The following is a 13,368-nucleotide window of genomic DNA, read 5'->3' on the forward strand; positions in this document are numbered from 1 at the left end:
GTGAAATGATGAAGATGTTTCAGAAGGTTGAGTTAAGCATACCTTTACTCGATGCTATCAGACAAATCCCCAAATATGCCAAGTTCTTGAAAGACCTTTGTTCAAGAAAAGTCAAAATGGAGGAAGAAGTCCGGTACGTGATGGGAGAAAGTGTTTCGGCAGTGATCCAACGGAAGCTACCCACTAAGCGAAAGGATCCAGGGATGTTTACCATTCCATGCAACATAGGAGGAACCAACATGGATAAGGCAATGATGGATCTTGGAGCCTCCATTAATGTGATGCCGTTGGCTGTGTACAAGAGATTGAATATTGGCAAGATGAGGGACACCTGTGTGGTCATACAGTTAGCTGACAGATCCAACGCTTACCCTGAAGGAGTAGTGGAAGACGTGCTGATCAAGGTTGGGGATTTGATTTTCCCAGCAGACTTCTATGTTCTAGATACCGGACCTGAAACTGGAGAGAATGCCATACTATTGGGAAGGCCGTTCATGATGACCGCCGGAACCAAGATCGATATGAAAACCGAAATCTTGACATGTGAGTTCGACGGAGTTCAAGTGGAGTTCAATATCTATGAGACCATGAAGAGGAAACAAGCAATGGAGATGGTGGACATGGTCGATGTATTTGAACCCTTGGTGCAGGAACAAGGAATTACTTTCAGTTCCAGGGATACCACGGAGAAGGTGATTCAATATGGTCTGACTGATCGGGATGCCGAACATATGGAGGACGATGAAATGAAGGAAGCTATAATGGAGCTCTACTCCCTCCGAGAAAGCACTTTAGAAGCCGAGGTGGAGGTAGACCAGAAGATCAAGGAATTAATCCAGGAAGTCTATCTAGCCGGGGGAGCAGAGGCAAGCAAATCGGAGTTATTGGCTCAGTATGGGCCGAACGAGAAGCTGTTACCTTCCATTCAGAAAGCACCCGTTTTGGAGCTCAAACAATTACCTAAGCATTTACAGTATGCTTATTTGGGACCAGAAGAGACGTTACCAGTTATCATCAGTTCTGATCTAACCGTCGTGCAGCAAGACCGATTGGTCAGAGTATTACGAGAGAACAGGGAAGCCATTGGTTGGACCTTAGCTGATATAAAAGGCATCAGTCCTACGGAGTGCATGCATCACATTTACCTTGAGGAGGGAGCCAGACCCGTTCGAGATTCTCAAAGGAAGATGAACCCGGTCATGAAAGAGGTAGTGCTGAAAGAAATTCTCAAGCTGTTGGAGTTGGGAATCATCTACCCCATATCCGATAGCCAATGGGTGAGTCCAGTCCATGTCGTACCGAAGAAGTCAGGGATACAGGTTGTGGAGAATGATCAAGGCGAGCTTGTGCCCACCCGATTGCAAACTGGATGGAGAGTTTGCATTGATTACAGGAAGCTGAATGATGCAACCAGGAAGGACCACTTCCCACTGCCCTTTATCGACCAGATGTTGGAGAGATTGGCCGGTAATGCCTATTACTATTTTCTCGACGGATATTCTGGATACATGCAAATTTTTGTGGCACATGAGGACCAGGAGAAAACCACTTTCACCTGCGTATTTGGGACATTTGCATACCGGAGAATGCCGTTCGGACTCTGCAACGCACCGGGAACTTTTCAACGGTGTATGATGAGCATCTTCTCCGACCTATTGGAGAATTGCATTGAAGTATTCATGGATGACTTCACCGTATATGGTAGTTCTTTCGACACATGTTTGAAGCATCTAGAGCTTGTCCTGAAAAGATGTGTGGAGAAAAGCCTAGTCCTTAATTATGAAAAATGCCATTTTATGGTAAGGGAAGGAATAGTGCTTGGGCACGTGATTTCAGAAAGGGGTATTGAAGTGGACAAGGCGAAAGTCGATTCCATCGCCAAATTGCCCTACCCGACGACCGTGAAGCACATACGAGCATTCCTAGGCCATGCAGGCTTCTACCGGCGATTTATCAAAGATTTTGCCAAGATTGCTCAGCCCATGACCAGACTTCTTCAACAAGATGTGCCGTTTGAGTTTGACGATGATTGTAAGGAGGCATTCACAATTTTAAGAAACAAGTTGGTGTCGGCCCCCATTATTCAACCACCGGTGTGGGACATACCGTTCGAGATCATGTGCGATGCCAACAACCACGCCGTTGGAGCAGTACTGGGACAGAAGAAAGGCAAAGAGAGTTGCGTGATTTATTACGCATCCAAAACACTGAATCCAGCACAGTGCAGCTATACCACTACTGAGAAAGAACTACTGGCGGTGGTATTTGCCATAGAAAAGTTTCGTTCCTATCTTTTGGGAACAAAGGCGGTGGTCTACACGGATCATGCTGCGTTGAAATACTTGATGGCAAAGAAGGAATCCAAACCTCGACTCATCAGGTGGATTCTGCTACTACAAGAGTTCAATATAGAGATAAGGGACAAGAAAGGAGCTGCGAACCTCGTAGCAGACCATTTGAGCAGGTTGCAACTGGAAGAAGATGATGGTATGCCCATTACCGATACTTTTCCAGACGAGAGACTATATTCCATGAGCACCCTGGAGGAAGAAGAAGAGCTTTACACTCTAACCAAGCAGGAGCCCTGGTATGCGGATATAGCTAACTACCTGACTACCAAAGAGTTACCCTCAGGATTGACAAGATTCGAACAACGGAAGTTACTCGTACAAGCACGATATTATTACTGGGAGGATCCATATCTCTGGAAGACTGGAGCAGATCAAGTCATACGGAGATGCATACCTGAGGATGAGCATGCCCAAATTTTGGACATGTGTCATGGAACAGCAAATAGCGGACATTTTGGAGGAAAACGCACGGCCCACAGAATCTTGGAGAGTGGATTCTACTGGCCCACCATATTCGCGGATGCAAGGAAATGGGTACAGAGCTGCCTGAAGTGTCAGATGACTGGAGGTATTACCGCAAAGGATGAAATGCCACAAGTTCCGATCATGCCGGTCGAAATTTTCGACGTATGGGGAATTGACTTTATGGGACCCTTCCCAAAGTCAAGGAACTACGAATACATTTTGGTGGCAGTAGATTACGTGTCAAAGTGGATTGAAGCCAAGGCAACCGCAAGCAATGATGCCCATACCGTGGCAAGTTTCCTGAAGGAACAAGTGTTCGGGAGATATGGTATACCCAAAATTCTAATCAGTGACCAAGGGTCCCATTTCTGTAATGCCATTATCAGAGCACTAACCAAGAAGATGGGGGTGACACATAAGGTCACCACTGCATATCACCCCCAAGCAAATGGACAAGCCGAGATTTCAAATAGGGAGATAAAGAGCATCCTGGAAAAGGTGGTGTACCCCAACCGTAAGGACTGGAGTGATCATTTGGGAGATGCGTTATGGGCATACAGAACTGCTTTCAAGACACCGATTGGGATGTCCCCGTTCCGTTTACTCTATGGGAAAAGATGTCATTTGCCTGTGGAGATAGAACATAAGGCGTACTGGGCTATCAAGCAAATCAATCTCAGTATGACCCTAGCTGGAGAAGCAAGAAAGTTGCAGCTGAGTGAGTTGGAAGAACTTCGGTTGGAGGCTTACGATAATGCGGTGCTCTATAAAGAGCGAACCAGAAGGATCCATGATGCCAAGATCAGGAAGAAGGAATTCTTGGTGGGACAAAAAGTCCTACTTTTCAACTCACGCTTCAAGATGATGGCTGGGAAGCTTCGTTCAAAGTGGTCAGGACCATTCGTGATCAAAGGGATCTTTTCAAATGGAAGCATTGAAGTATATGATCACAATGGAGTTGATACGTTCGTGGTGAACGGGCATCGCTTAAAGCCCTATCATGAGCTTGCTGAAGTAGGAAAAGAGAAGGAGGAGTGCCACCTTCTCGACCTTGAATACGAATGAAGAGTGAAGGAAGGTCGAGCTCAAGACGAGAAACAAGAGCGCTTGCTGGGAGGCAACCCAGTGTGGTTACTTCGGTATGGTCTATACCGAATTTTCTTTTTCTTTAAAATTATTTTGTTTTTATTTGGATGCACTAACATGCAGGAAAGTCGGACCGAGATAAGTCGGAAAAAGGCCCAGAGGTTGATCCAAGCCCACTTTGCGTTGCAAAGTGTGTAGGTGGAGAGTTAGGGATTGGAACGGTCTGGAAGAGGGCTTACGGAGGGAGATGACGCGAGCGTGTCAGAGGCAGGCGGCGATGTGACTGCAACTCTTCGGTTTCCGCAGAAATTTGAATTTCAAATTTTGGCCAAGTTTTTATTTCCTTAAAAATTCTTTTTCTGCCATAACCGTCACACTTACCATATTCAAAGCCTCAACCCACGATCTTCCTCCCCACAAACCCTAACCTCCGAAAAAACTGCTACACCACGATCACCACTCACCTCAAACCCTAAATTCCCATAATTACCGATCACCCTCCTTAAAGACCAACCTTGCCTCTAAAAACCCCCACAAAATCCGAAATTTCTGCACAAATCCTAAGTAGTTTGATCTCTGCAAATCGCAATGGCCAAAACCAAAGGAGGAGCAGGTTCCGGAAGCAACCAACCGCCGAAGAAGAAAGGCGCCAAACTCCCACCTCCAAAGCGTACCACAAGGCGGACCGCTTCGGAGGAGACCTCCACTAAAATCGCCGAAGACCCTTTGCTGGAAATCCAGCCCGAGGACAAGGGGCGTGCCGAAGTCCTCCAACAAGAGGAACGAGAAGTAGCAAGAGCAGCCGCCGAGTCGATGCAACCGGAAGAGGGGGAGCCCGAGCTCACCCCTCCTGTAAAAAAATCAAAGAAGGCTCAGGCGAGCAGAGCAACTCCAGCGCGGTCCACTGTCGCATCACCACCTATTCAAGCTCAACCGCAACTGCAAACGCAAATTCTAGAAATCTCCGTGCTAGAGGGAAGAACAGCTTCCGAAGATACGGAAGAGGAAGAACAAGAGAAAGCGGAGGAGGAGAAGAGCGAAGAAGAGAAGGTGGACGAGGAAGAGGATGATGAAGCGGAGGAAGTTGAGGCCGTTCAGGAAAAGGAAGTAGAAATCCCGACACCCCAGAGCAAGAGACCCGGAGTAAAAAGGAAGCTAGATGTTGCCAAGCCCCCACTACCAGTTAAGGCCAAACCAGCACCAGCAGGCAGTAAGACCCGAACAAAAGCTGAGCAGAGTAAGAAACCAAGGAAACCCACTGCGGCCGAAAAAGGGAAGGCCAAGGAGATGGAGGAGCCAATGGAGGTAGACCCAGAGAGAACTGAGACCGTGGATAGCTCCAAATCCGAGGAGGTTTTGGCACCAAAGAAAACCACCTCCAGTACAGCCACTACTGCAAAACCGAAACTTGCGAAGCAGAAGGGGCTGCTACGCACCACTGCTTCCGGAGTGGTTATACCGAGAGAAAGTCAGAGGTATGCCGTCCTGCAAAACAGAGAAATTACCCCTTGGTATTTTCTGGTGACTGAAGCTTTGGAGGATTTAGGGATCAAGGAGAAAGTAGAGGGTTATTTTGAAGGGATTGGTTGGAAGAAGATACTGGAATGGAACCCTAAAGCATACCAGAAGTTGACGGAGGAGTTCATGGGAACTGTCGAGTTTAAGCCCAAGGGGAACTACACAATTGAGACTCCAGGTACCTTGCGGTTCCAGATGCAAGGAAGGATATTCCCGCTCTCGATCAACGAGCTGAATATCCACCTGGGGGTGATCGAAGCAACAGAAGTCTACGATGAGGAGTACAAGCAGGCAGAAACCATAGCCACACCGGAGTGGAGGAGTCGGATTGACCATTACTGGTCACTGCTATCTACCGGAAGCAAGTATGTCAAAAACATCAGCAAATCGAACAAGATCAGGGACCCCGCTTTGCAGATCTGCCACAGGTGGCTGGCCTACAACATCTACGGCCGGCTGGAAGGTTCCAATGTGGTCACCCAACAGGAAGTCTTCCTGTTGTGGTGCATGATGGAGAGGAAAAAGGTGAACTTCGGGCTCACCGTGGCGCTTCAATTTCAGTATGGGGTAACCCATACCAACAAGTACCTCTCGCTCTGCCCACTGGTGACCATCTTGGCAGAAAAGCTCATTAAGTTCGACACCAAGAGCTCAGATGATGCAGCCCTGGCCGAAAGTCGCTTTCTGGACTTGGGCAGGTTCGTACGTTGGAGGGTGGTCGAAGCAGACGAAGGCGGGAGATACCGTTTGGTGTATCCTGAGAGAGCAGCGGCAGCTAGACCAGAACCGAGGAGACCATTGGAGCCAGAGGGACCCCGCCTTGTCAGCAGCGATAGCGTAATGTTGTTGGCAGAGATGAAGGAAGTGAAAGACGAGCTACTAATGCTGAGTGCGGAGATCACAACCCTGAGGGAGGCTATGGAAGCTGGCTTCAAAGCAATCATGGACCGGCTGAATGCGGAGGCAAGATCCTCCGACCAAAACAATTAAGTTTTTCCCCCTAACTCGTAGATTAGGATTTATTTTATCTTTTGCTTTTCTTGTTTTAGTATCTGTTTAATCTGTTTGATGTCGAGTCTACTTGCATTGTTTGATGGTGAAAGATTATGCATGCTGATTTCTGTTTTGGATGATTGGTGGATTGAGTATGAAATGCATGATGGTAGTTGTGAGGATACAGAGAATACCCCACCGGTGAGATCAGGACCAAATTGAAAAATGCATGTTTATGGTGAGAATTTGCTGTGTCTAGGAAATCTTGACTTTGTTTGAGGACTCATTTTTGCTAGTACATGATTTGTGTGATTTGGGCACGATTCTTTGACTTAGGGCCCCAGACTGTTCTTTGATGTTTAATGTGAAAAACAATCCCTTGTATGCCAACTTGAGCCGAATCCATTCTTTCTTGAGCTTTGTCAATGCTATATCTAGGAGAAAGAATTTATGAAGTGAATGAAATGGTGGACAAGGAATTACAAGAGAAAAAGAAAATCTGGGCACAAAAAAATTTGTATAAAAATTATTGCACTCAAAAGAATCCAAGGAAAGATGAGCCCCATTGAAAATGGAGGAATAAAGGGTTGGTTGTAGCCATACTGAATGTGTATACTGAGTAAGGGTGATACTGAAATTAGCCATTGAACCATATATACCTCACCTTAGCTCCGTATGCCCCATTACAACCCAACAAAGACCCTTTGATGAGTCATACTAGTGTGCTTAACTTGTAGTCATCAATCAAACTCTTAGAGGAACTAGCACAGCAAATTATGAGTGTAAACACTTAACCCGGTGCTTGAGCGAAAAGAGAGACTACCATCACACTTTATGCATGATCATTACTCTGGTTTGTGGTCTGTTCGAACTGAATGATGCATGTTGGTATGATCTGATCCTGAAATCTGTGCAAGTTTCGTGTCTTTTAGTTTTATTCCTTTTCTTTCAACCTTTTCGTCCGTGTCTTCTGTGAATCCACCTACATACTTGAGGACAAGTATGCTTTAAGTGTGTAGGTGTGATGCGTCTTCGACTTTTGGGCCTTTTGGCCCTATTTTTCCCTTTATTTGTGTCGGTACAGGTCTGTCAGGGGGAAAAACGAAGTTGTGAAGGAAGGAAGGTCAGTAGAGCAGAAACAGAAGAAATACGGTCAGAATGGGCATTACCGAGCCTGGATTGCTAAGTCATGTTTACCAGCATGGAGCTTCGGCCAACAAGTACCTCTCCAATTCAACTTGGGGCATGGGAACCTGGAGCAACCCACCTGGTATAAGTCACACCAAAGAGAGCAATCCGTCTGATCGTTACCATGAGAAGCAGACAGCCAGAGCCATAAAAGGAAGGTCAATCTCGGAGATCTCGAAGAAACAAGTAGAAGGTGGAAGAAGAAACTGGAAGGATCGAAGGAATGGGAAAGGTTGACTAAGCTTGCAGCTGGACGCCATCTTCAATCAGGATCAATCAAAGATTGAACTAATTAAGGAAAGAAGATCCCAGCGAAGATTTGGAACCGGCGCAGCTAGGGTTAGGCCTCTACCATCCGGCAGTATAAAAGACTAATGTTGTGCAGCGTGAAGAAGTTCTTGGCACCTTGAAACTCTTGTTTTTACTTTTAGTATTCAATTAAGTTCGCCGTGTGTGGCATCCAAAACAATTTACATTTTCGTGCTTTTCCATTTCCCGTTGTGTTTCTACTTTTGAACAAGTTCGAAGGCTTGAAGCCTAGGTACTATTTAACTATTTCAGCATTTCTTTTCGTTCTTTGATGTGTTTAATCCCTTTTGTATTTATGAATTGCATTATGTGTGAGTAATCCCCTTGGTGAGGTTTTAGGGGTGGAAATAACTGTTGTTGACATGTAAACATTCGTGAGGCACTTGTTCTTTCGGTTAAATCTCGTGGTTCCGGAAGGATCTGTTCGAAACCATGGACAGTAGGGGCCTAACGGGTGATCTCCGTTCGGTAAAACGCTGCCCATGTCAGGCAAAGGCCAGGGTATACCAAGGTACAACAATCGGTATGCCCAAGACCGAGTAGCTGAACAGCGTCAACAAAAGGCGTTGTAGATCCAGAAGGTGGGGAAAGGATTGATGGGATACACTGTCCTCCCTCAGTCTTGGGCTTCTCTAGAGACCATCCATCAACTGTGACGAGGCATAACGCCATGGTTATCAAACGAGGGAAGCAATCTCGGAGCCGTAGCATGTCTATGACTGGTCGGCTGACAAAGCCGGAAATAGTTGAGTCCAGGAGGCATGTGTCACTAAAAGCGCGAAGTTGGGGACCTCGGGAGAGAAGGTTGGTGAGGGTCATACTTGGTGAGTAACGGGTATGGCTACCATCTAAGGAGGAGTGAAGCACTGCCTTGTGACCGGGGATTGTGTGACCTTCGGACCAAGTGACCACAATGAGAATCAACCATCCTATACGTGAAGTATAAACCCTTGAAACGCCCCAATGTCTTTGGGCCACGCCTTGGGCTTGTATGGATCGTAGACGGATCATCAGTGTGCCTATGACCGAAATGAATGTTAACAACAGTTATGACCTAACCGAATAATCTCACCCCTTTGTTATTATTGATCTTGCTTATTTCTTGTGCAGAGTATACAGATTGAGAATTGTGACACCTCAGTTTGTCGTAGGAGAACAAAGTGGTTCCTCACTCCCTGTGGGATTCGACCCTGCGCTTACCACTAAGACTAAGTTCTTATCGTGAGAAGTAGGAGCGTGTATTGTCCGTACTGGGCTTACACAGGTATTTTGTCCACACCGCATGACGGGTGTGTGTCAGGTATGCATCTCTCCATGGCTGGGCGCATTTGCTTGGTTCGTTCGGTGATACAAAGTTCTGTGACTCATTCCATGATGATTTATCGTTGGCCGAAATCTTTGATTTATAATCTGGATAAATGTTGCCGTAACTTTATTTGGTCAGGTAATGTGGATAATAAACCTTCCTATTCGGTTAGATGGACGCGGGCTTGTGCTCCTCGTGTTGAGGGTGGTCTTGTAGTTCGTTCCTTCTCTGCTATGAACAACAGTTTCCTTACGAAGATGGCCTGGCGGATCATTCATGGTCAGGAGTATGGCCCTTCAATTTTAAAAACTCGGTACCTGACCAAATTCGGTTATGCTAAACAACATTTGGCTTCTTCGCCGTTCTGGACAAGCATCAGGCAACATGTTGATGATCTGGTGGAAAACTCGTTCGCGTACATTGGGACGGGTAGGAATACGTATTTCTGGAAGGATGACTGGTTGGGTTACAAATTGTTGGATAAGCTTCGAATTCCACCTTTTATGAATGATTATCTGAATCAGGCAGTGGATGATTATTATTATGATGGTATTTGGCATTTCACGGCAGAGTTTGTTATTAATTTTCCGGACGTGGTGGTGGACATTCTTCTTCTCCCTGTTGGCGAAGAAGAGGATTGTAGGCTTTGGAAATCTTCTGTTAATGGCACTGTCACAGCTGCTGTTGCCTACACTACTCAAGGACATCATTTCCCTAAGGTTAGCTGGGGAAGTTAGATTTGGGAGAAGTTCATCCCGGAACGGCGTTCGCTGCTTTGTTGGCGTATTATTCACAGACGTTTACCCACTTTTGATTGCTTGATGACGAGAGGTTTGATGGGGCCGAATAGATGTGCTATTTGTGGCGTGGCGGAGGAAAGCATTAACCACCTGTTTTGGGAATGTGGTTCTATTCAGCCGATCTGGAAAGAGCTCATGGCTTGGTTTAACAAGGATTATTCTCATTTTATCGACATTCATTGCGTTCTTGTCGCTGCTTGGAATGAGAAGTTCAGCTCACAAGTCCTCTCCTTCTGGAAAGCAGGAATCATTAACTTACTTTGGAGGATCTGGGATTGTCGCAACAATATTATCTTCAATGAGACGATTTTTCATCGTCAGCTGGTTACGGGATTCCTTAAAGTTATGTTCAAGGAAATGGATTCGAACTTTTCAAAACTTGGCAACACGACTAATTCCTGGTCGGACTATCTAGCCATGCGCAGTATTGGGGTGGCGACACGGGCGGCTCCCCCTCCCACCATGATCGAGGTTCACTGGTGGCCGCCCGTTGGCCAATGGATCAAAATTAATACTGATGGGTCGGCTTTGGGAGCTCCGGGAAATATCGCAGCAGGTGGGGTTTTTCGTGATAAATGGGGATGGGTTCGCGGATGCTTTCATTACAAAGGTGGCATTGGTTTCGCTTTTGAAGCTGAACTCTTGGCGATCATGTATGCGGTTGCTATTGCCCACAACAGAGGATGGACTTTTCTTTGGATCGAATCTGACTCTTCTTATATTGTTAAGCTCCTTCACTCTCGCTCCGAAGATGTTCCGTGGCGTTTTTTAGCTTCTTGGAAACGCACCCTTCGGTTGCTTTTGGATTTTCGTTTACAAATTTCGCATATCTATAGGGAAGGAAATTCGGCAGCTGATATCATGGCAAGTCATGCCCGTTCTGAGGGATGGTGGCCGCACGCTATTGATGAGATTAAGTATGCCGTTGCAACTGACATGGCAACTCACAGTCGAGTCAGGATTAAGTATTGAGATGGGCTTTAGTATAACGTTTTGCCGAACACCTGGCGGGCGTGTGGTTTTGGAAGAGGGGTCGTGGTTTCCATTTTTGAATGGATGGGTGGGGATCTTGGCCTGCTTCTGGATTGTCCTTGTTGGGTCCATTCTTTACTTGGATGCTGTCACCATTATTTTGAGGAGAAAATGGCGCAGACATTTTATCAAACATATGGTGTACTTTACTTTTTGGAAGCTTTTTTGGTCTCTTTGGCGAGGGAGGGGCGTCTTCCGCGAGCATATCTCCCGTCACTTGAGAGGGGCCGATCAGGGTGGTGCTAGGACTGACGTGGGTGTTCGGCGATGGTGGAGGGGGCCTTTCGTCGAGCACTTGGCGTCTGCTCTGGGGGTTTGGAGGCTGCTGCTTCTGCGGAGTTTAGTGGTGGTGAGCCTACGTTCGTTTGTGCTGCTGCTGCTTTTCTCTTTGAGCTCTGCTTCGGCGAGCTCAGTTCCTTGCTCTGGTTTGGTTTTTCTTAGTTTGTTAGCTCTTGGCGACGGCGTTTCTCCGGCCGAAACTTTCAGACTCTTGGGTCCGCTCGATGGAGTCTATCGGCGACGGCGTATTACCGGCCGTGTGACCCCTGTTGGTGGACTTTTTTCTTTCTTGGTTGAGAGCTATCGGCGACGGCGTCTCACCGGCCGCGTAGCTCTCTTTCTGGCTTGTGTTGTGACTACGGCGACGGTGTCTAACCGGCCGTGTCACTTGGTTTTTTGGTCTTTGGGCTTTTTGGCGACGGCGCCTCACCGGCCTTTTTGCCCTTGTTTTTGTCTCTTTGTTGGGGGGAGAGCCGGGATTGTTTGGGGACGATGGTCAGGCCGGAGTTCCGGAAACTCTCCTTTCCGCTCTCTTCCTTTTTTCCGCTTTCTCTGTAGACGGGTACTCTTTTTCCTTTTCACGGTTTTTCCCATTGGGTTTTCCGTGGAAAGGTTTTAATGAGGCTCGGCCCTTAGTCTGCTTTTCCTGTGCTTTCAAGGGTTTTTTTAGGTTTTTTCTTTTTTCTTTTTTTTAATAAAATCGCAGTTTAATAAAATAGTGTTCATAAATAGAATATGACTATTTTTTTTTATACTCAAAAAGAAAAATTAGGACTATTTTTACAGGACGGGTGGAGTACTGTTTTCATTCTAAATTCTATTTAGAAAGTTACAATACTTTAATTTAATATTTTTTTAAAGAAATAATTTATTACACCTAAAGAAAGGAAAAACACACTCACACTCTAGCATTTTAGGTGACTCGAACCCCCGATCTATTAGTTGGAGAAGAAGCGTCTTACCAACAGACCGCGTTTCATCGTTAAAAAACTACTCGCACGTAGGCGGGATTGAACCCAAAGATCTTTCACAAAGGTGAGTATTTCACAAAGGAGAGTATTTGGGTAATTCAGCATTGCTAATTGAGCTAGGCCTCATTGACTTTAATTTACTAAGATTTGAATAATATAATATCTATTAATATATAATAGCAAAACACAATACACACACCATCTTAATTCTAGATCCTGGCATTTTCTCATAAGTTAATTCTTATTTTTCTAAAGTCCATAACTCATGGTTTCATTAGTTCTCTAAATTTAAATTACGTATTTTCTTATTCAATGATTAGTTAATGAATTAGAGATCAATTAATTAATAATATATTATTCTATATTAGGTAATATATAAAAATAAAAAGTATTCACTAAGATAAAAAAAAATTAAAATTGGCCACACTTACCATTTTACAACCAAGACTATTCACAACATAATAGCAAGTGTGGGTTATGAATTCGAGTTTTAAAATTTGAATTCACAACTAGAAATAGTGTTAATCGTGAATTTCAAGTTTTAAAGTTCGAATCCACAACTAGAAAAATTGTTAGTCGCGAATTCATGGTTTAAAACTCAAATTCACGACTAACATTATTTCTAGTTGTGAATTCAAGCTTTAAAACTCAAATTCACAACTAGCAATAGAGTTTATTGTGAATTCAAGCTTTAAAACTCGAATTCAGAACTTACACTAGCAATTCAGTTGTGAATTCTAGTTTTAAAATTCGAATGCACAACCAAAACAACTAGTTGTGAATTCGAGCTTTTAAACTCAAATTCACTACCAATACTAACGATTCAGTTGTGAATTCATTGAGTTGGTTGTGAATTCATAGATCTGGTTGTGAATTCAAAAACCTTAAGTTGTGAATTCATAGATCTGGTTGTGAATTCAAGAACATTAATCAATTATCTAAAATATCTTTCTCTTTCAATCGATCAAATATCTCCAATAAAATTCACAAATCATCACTAAAAAAAAAATTTATACCAGCGAATATCTAAAAGAATAAATAAACAAGAGAAAAACTTCCAAAGCAATTTA

At 44.8% G+C, this 13,368-nt stretch overlaps 1 pseudogene; it reads left to right on the forward strand.

Annotated features, from left to right (window-relative positions):
• Nucleotides 1–13,368, forward strand: part of LOC130990671 (uncharacterized) — a 130,583-nt pseudogene that overhangs the window by 54,226 nt on the left and 62,989 nt on the right.

This window comes from Salvia miltiorrhiza, chromosome 6 (genome assembly GCF_028751815.1).
Source record: "Salvia miltiorrhiza cultivar Shanhuang (shh) chromosome 6, IMPLAD_Smil_shh, whole genome shotgun sequence".
In the NCBI taxonomy this organism is placed as follows: domain Eukaryota; kingdom Viridiplantae; phylum Streptophyta; class Magnoliopsida; order Lamiales; family Lamiaceae; genus Salvia; species Salvia miltiorrhiza.